Raw genomic sequence first — 6838 nt, forward strand, 5'->3', positions numbered from 1 at the left:
GAATATAGAAGAAGAACCCCGACCCAACAATGCAGTTTGTACCGATTCACACAAAGGTAAATGTCTCTGACGTAAGAAAATCCTTATTCCTCTGGCAGAGTGACACCAACCAGTCTGTCTTAAGGTGTGCAGACCAAACGGGTGATTGGACCGTAAAACAGTTAGAACTTTGAACCAAAGTTGAAGTAATAACCCGAATCTGTGGCGCTGTATGAACACAAGATGGCGCGCTTTCTGTTATTATCCACTCAACCAACGTGAATTCAGCTGATGAGATATAATACATATACTTAAATTCAGTATCGAGGTCCGACCCAGTAGTTTGATTGGAAGACAGTACCATGAGAGTACTGACATATAATATAATAGCACTGGGACCTTTAAAACTATACCTGTATAGTATTATCATAAGGTGGAGGTTTTAAGTATTTTTAAAGTGCTCCAGCATGATGAGCAACTATCTGGCTTTAAATCGGTATACAGATGTACAAATACAGAGTGTCTGCTTTAACGTCAGACTTACACAATGTACTAAGAGATTTCTTTAGCAACAGTCCACCAGTAAGAACTACTGTTGGACGGAGGCCAAGTTTCAAAATAAACAAACATAATCTGTTGCAGCGTGCCAGTAAAGCTACTGGCAGAACAGATGTCAAGTCAGTCATTTTCTGTAACCACTCATCCAGTTCAGGGTCTCGGTGGATCCAGGTGGGCACAATATGGGAACACATCCTGGAGGGGGCACTAGATGTTCGAAGGGCGACACACACTCACACATTTACTCACAACTAGGGACACTTTTTTAGTAGTCAATCCACCTACCAACAGTGTTTTTTTGAACAGTGGGAGGAAACCTGAGCACCTGGAGGAAACCCACATGGACACATGGAGAACACACCAAACTCCTCACAGATAGTCACCCAGAGTGGGGCTCGAACAGCGATGCTACCTTCTGCCCCACCATGCAGTATACTGAGTGGCAGTCACAGTTGTGCAGCTTATAATTCATACAAAGAGTTTCCATAGTCTGCTTGTATTACTACTAAATATTTCTAAATTAATTTATTTTAGTTTAGTTTAGTTCTGTTTTGGGCGGCATGGTGGCGCAGCAGGTAGTGTCGCAGTCACACAGCTCCAGGGACCTGGAGGTTGTGGGATCAATTCATGCTCCGGGTGACTGTGAGGAATTGGTGTATTCTTAGCGTGTTCACATGGGTTTCCTCCGGGTGACTGTCTGTGAGGAATTGGTGTGTTCTCCCTGTGTCTGCATGGGTTTCCCCCAGGTGCTCCGGTTTCCTCCCACAGTCCAAAAACACACGTTGGTAGGTGGATTGACGACTCAAAAGTGTCTGTAGGTGTGTGTGTGTGTGTCTGTGTTGCCCTGTGAAGGACTGGCACCCCCTCCAGGGTGTATTCCCGCCTTGCACCCAATGATTCCAGGTAGGCTCTGGACCCACCGCGACCCTGAACTGGATAAGCAGTTACAGATAATGAATAATCCTGTTTTGTAAGTGACATCATGTGTTTTGCTCATACTGTCGTATGACCAAAAGAGAACAAACTTAGATCTTGTGAAAGTGCACAAGACATTATTTTACGTTACAAGTAGTTACAAGTGCAATTACTTGCAGAGTTGGAATCTTAAGACTGAAAGATGGGAAATTGCGAAAAGCATTTATTGTTGTTCTGGTTAAAATTTCCTAATGAACACATTAGCCAGTAAAACCACAGTATTCTGTCTTTAGAGCAATATAGTATATTTAAAGTGAGTAGATGAGATGACCCTTGGCAAAACCAGAGAATCCCCTGAGAAAAGAAATCACAGAAACCTTCACATTGTTCACATGGTTTTCTTAAAACAAAGAACTAAATTTGTATTTGTTACTACAGTAATATATATCTAAATAATAGACTATATGCATACCGTTTAAGTAGAAACAGACATGAGCTTCTTTGACCTGCATGGACAACTGGCATCAGGACCTCTAGGGGTTTGTGTGATGTCCAGTGATGATTTTTATTTATTTATTTATTTATTTTTTAAATCACTAACTGGTCAGGAAAAATAGAGCCAGTACAGAGCTTATTACAAAAAGTATACAGAGTTTGACTCTCATCCAAAAACATTCCAGAGATGTACCTTTAGTGCTCAGGGACACACACAGTGGAACCTCAAAGAAAGGCAAAGATCACAAAGACAGATTGTGTGTGCTTAATTTATGATCTGAAATTCTTTACTAATTATTCTACTGGAATTTGTTTAGTACAATATGCAGGGCTCAGGATCGAAGATCTACAAAATATATTAGAACACTTTGACTTAAAAATAAACAAATTAATAAAAGTCTCAGGTAAGCTAAACCTTTCAAAACATTTTAGCCATTATTTGCTCATATAATTAGCATTTGTTATTCTCATAAACTTTGTTTTGAATTGTGAATGTGTGAAAACTAAACAAGAACAAGAATGGCATAGACAAAACAATACTCGGAGGAGTACATAATCTAAAGCACCAAGAATTGTAATTAAATTATAATACACATCTTCACCTATGGGGGCGGCACGGTGGTGCAGCAGGTAGTGTCGCAGTCACACAGCTCCAGGGAGTGACTGTCTGTGAGGAGTTGGTGTGTTCTCCCCGTGTCTGCGTGGGTTTCCTCCAGGTGCTCTGGTTTCCTCCCACAGTCCAAAAACACACGTTGCAGGTGGACTGGCGACTCAAAAGTGTCCATAGGTGTGAGTGTGTGAGTGAATGTGTGTCCGTGTTGCCCTGTGAAGGACTGGCGCCCCCTCCAGGGTGTATTCCCGCCTTGCGCCCAATGATTCAAGGTAGGCTCTGGACCCACCGCGACCCTGAACTGGATAAGCGCTTACAGATAATGAATGAATGAATGAATCTTCACCTATCACTTCTTAACTTCTAAAGATTATAATGTTGTTAAGCCCATTTTATAATATTTCTTTTCTAATTTTAAGAATAAATCAGACCTTTTCAGTGTTTTTGGAGTTTTTCTAACTCTAAACTGTATTGATGTATACTGTATATTGATATTGATGTAAACTGTATATCAGATATATTCTTGCCCAATTTAAAACCTTTAATTTTAAACTTGTTATATGCATTTTCCACAAGTAAATATAGTTTCCACAAGGATTAAACCACATAGCTGCATTCTCCCCATCTAATCAGCCCTTTTCAATGACAATGAGCCCCAGTTGCAGAACCTCTGATTATTAGCCATTTTCACTTTGTTTTCTTTAATTTCTCTTGTCATATCAGTACCCATTTCTATGTTTGTTTGCTCTGTTTAACCTCATCATTTCATTTTCACATTAATCCATGTCTAGCATCTTAACTGAAAATTCTCAGAAGAGGAGGGACAAAGTCTCTGCATTTGACATGAGAAGCAGCGCAAATCAGAACAGTTAATTTTATCCCATGTTTTTTGACTTTGTTAAAAAAAACTGACTGGATTGTTTCATTTCACAGTTTGTAGCTTGATAAGAGCCAGATCCTCAAGTTATTGTGCAAATGCCCTACAATTAAACTGATGCTTTCTTCAAATGTCACTTTATATATTCAGTTTTTTTGTTCTGACTACAGTGTGCCTCACCTGCTCCATCTGATTCTCCTCTTTACAAGCCTTGAGTAGTGAAATCTTGTGCTTAAATCCATGATCCGGTGAGTTTTTCCCCTCCAGATTAAGCTTCAGACCAGTCAAAGTACATCAAACATGAAATATGAATATGAATAACACAATATGAACATTCCTCCCACAGTCCAAAAACACACGTTGCAGGTGGATTGGCGACTCGAAAGTGTCCGTAGGTGTGAGTGTGTGAGTGAATGTGTGTGTGTCTGTGTTGCCCTGTGAAGGACTGGCGTCCCCTCCAGGGTGTATTCCTGCCTTGCGCCCGATGATTCCAGGTAGGCTCTGGACCCCCCGCGACCCTAAAATTGGATAAGCGGTTACAGATAATGGATGGATGGATGGATGGACAATATGAACATATTTGGTTAACAAGTATTTTTAATTAATGATCAGCTAATTTGTTTTATTTGCATATGTGCTAAATATCCCATTCATAATTGGAATGTCAGTGTTCGTAGGTGTGTCTTATTTAAGATGCATTCATTATTTACTATCAGCAGCTACTATCAAGAGTACACACTTCTCAGAGCCTGGCTTGAGACAGAAAAAAGAAGTCCACTAGACTCAACTAAATATTTGATTTTTAAATAAATAAACATATATATATAAATTTCAAGCCAGTTAAGGCTTGGCCCAACACAGGGCTATGGAGAGGAATTGGTGCCAAATTGAAAAGCAACCATTGCAATAGAAAAATGTGAAATGCAATCCATATACGTCATTGCTTTTCCAAACTATGACGTGTGTCATTCCATTTGTCCTGGGGACTGGTCCAATACAGTTACACAAATATTTAGAAAACTGGGGTTTGGCAGCAGGGGAGAAGATTAAGTATATATTATGGCTACACCTTTGGCCACTTCCGTACAAGTGCATAGAAAATGTGTGAAAGGCCCCCTTACAAGGAGCAGACCTCATTCGGTTCCACTCATGTCTTCACTTTGTACATTAGGGTCTCATATATTTGAGGACTGCATGTGAACAAGTGATATGTGTTTGATGTGAAGTGAGTTGTAAGCATGTGTTTAAAAGCACTACTCAAAAATGGGTCTGGAAGCAGCATTGCCTTTATGGCAGAAGTAATTGGTTATTAGCCAACAGACAGGGATTAACATGATTAAAAGGGTTAAAATAGAGTGGGTAAAGATTTTCAAATACTACGCCATAAACCAGTAAAGCTCTACCTAGACCCTTGTGGGTTGCCTGCACTTTCTGACAGAAATTCCCCTAGAAGAATAACTGTGCAATATACTGTGAGTTCTATTTTTTGAGTAAGCTGTAAAATGCTCTGGTGACTCAGAGGCAGTTTCTGAAAAAGTACTTTTACCTGCACATTTGAGCCATGACTGCTGCCTCAGAGGAAGTTGCACAATGTATACAATAAAATTTGGCTGCCTATATGAGGCACCAACTCCTCACAGACAGTCACATAGAGCGGGAATTGAACTCACAACCTCCAGGTCCCTGGAGCTGTGTGACTGCAACTACCTGCTGCGCCACCATGCTGACCAGACACATTACATTTTTAGTCAAAAATGATTTTTAGAAAACAGACAAGAGAGCTAGCATATCACGAGGAAACATCTAAAAAGTGTTTTTAACATTGTTAACATTACCTTAGAGGGAGCTGATCATTATAACTTTCTGCAGTTTCCTCTGAAGCACTGAGTTACATTTTTCTCCATTCAACCCGAACAAAATTTGGCAGTGGTTTGACTAGACCACTGTGTGTAATCACACTTTCATGTCCTGTTTTATGAGAGGGGGTCATTGATGGTCCCAGATTTCTAAGCCTTTGATTAAATCATGTGACCTCTCTGTGGTACTCTGGTTCTGTGGTGAAATAATTCTGCTACTCACGTTGGCTTTTCTAAGTGTGTTATTGAGCAACGTGCTTTTTCAGTGCAACCTGCTTGCTTGCATTTTGAGGCACATAACTTGAGGGTTAAATTACTTCCTAACCCTATGCTTGTGCTTGAGATAAGAGATTTTAACGCTCCTATATTTTCTCCTTGGATAAGGAATGGAAGGTGTACTGCATGTGTTCTGTTCATGCTTTGAACACACTGAACTCGTGAAGAGCTTTAGGAAAACCTATCAGCTCTGATAGTATAAACCATTAATGTAGCTTGCACTGCCACAGTTTACAGCCCCCAAGAGGCCTCAGGGTGCATCCCAAAACAGGAATGGCCACTTCATGGGCTTTCTTTAGAACGTTTGTTCAGGCTAAATGCCATTATGACGTTAAGAATGTGGTCAGAGCACTGCCTGCTTTTGACGGATGGTATGTTTTTGGATTTATGGCCATGAAAGTTCAATCTGAGTATATAGCTCTGTCTGCAGAACAGTGGTTGTATGCCTGGTAGATCTTATCAGCACTCTTGTGCTTTTCTCAAGGGCACTTCTACTTGGTGGTTAGTTTTGAAAGCATGAAATACAGGATTTGGCCATATCTTTATTAGTGAGATACTGAATAATTAAAGGTTTTTCATCTCTGAAACAGTACTGGTGATTTTTTTTTTTTAGCATTTACTTTGGCATGAACCTGCCTGGAAATCACAGACACTGGAACTACGCATTGTATAAATATATACTGAAAATACAGTACCAGTCAAATGTTTGGACACGTCCACTTAGGGAATTTTTCCTTTGTTTTGGGCCATTTTGAACATGCTATGAATGTACAGTACCAGTCCAAAGTTTGGATATCTTCTAATTCATTTTAATTATTATTTTCTATATTGTAAATGAATATGGAAGACATTAAAACTATGAAGGAACACATATGAAATTATGGAGTAATCAAAGTGTTAAACAAACCAGAATATGTTTTATACTTTAGATTTTTCAAAGTAGCCCGCTTTTGCTTTGATGACAGCTTGACCCACCCTTAGCTTCATGAGGTTTTTACCTGAAATCGTTTTCAGTGAATCGTTTTCTTATCAAGAGTTAATTTGTAAAATTGCTCGCCACCTTAATGTGTTTGAGACCATAATTTGGGTTGTGCAGAGGTAGGGCTGGTACACAGTTCTATACAGTTAATAGCCCTATTCCACCAATGTCTAATGAGAAGGTGTGTCCAAACTTTTGACAGGAACTGTAGAGATCATATGGTCAATCCATAATCACAGTCATGACTGGTCTGGTCTGTTAAGGGCCTTATAGACAGGATGTCGGTCACAATG

Source organism: Hoplias malabaricus, chromosome 3 (genome assembly GCF_029633855.1).
Source record: "Hoplias malabaricus isolate fHopMal1 chromosome 3, fHopMal1.hap1, whole genome shotgun sequence".
In the NCBI taxonomy this organism is placed as follows: domain Eukaryota; kingdom Metazoa; phylum Chordata; class Actinopteri; order Characiformes; family Erythrinidae; genus Hoplias; species Hoplias malabaricus.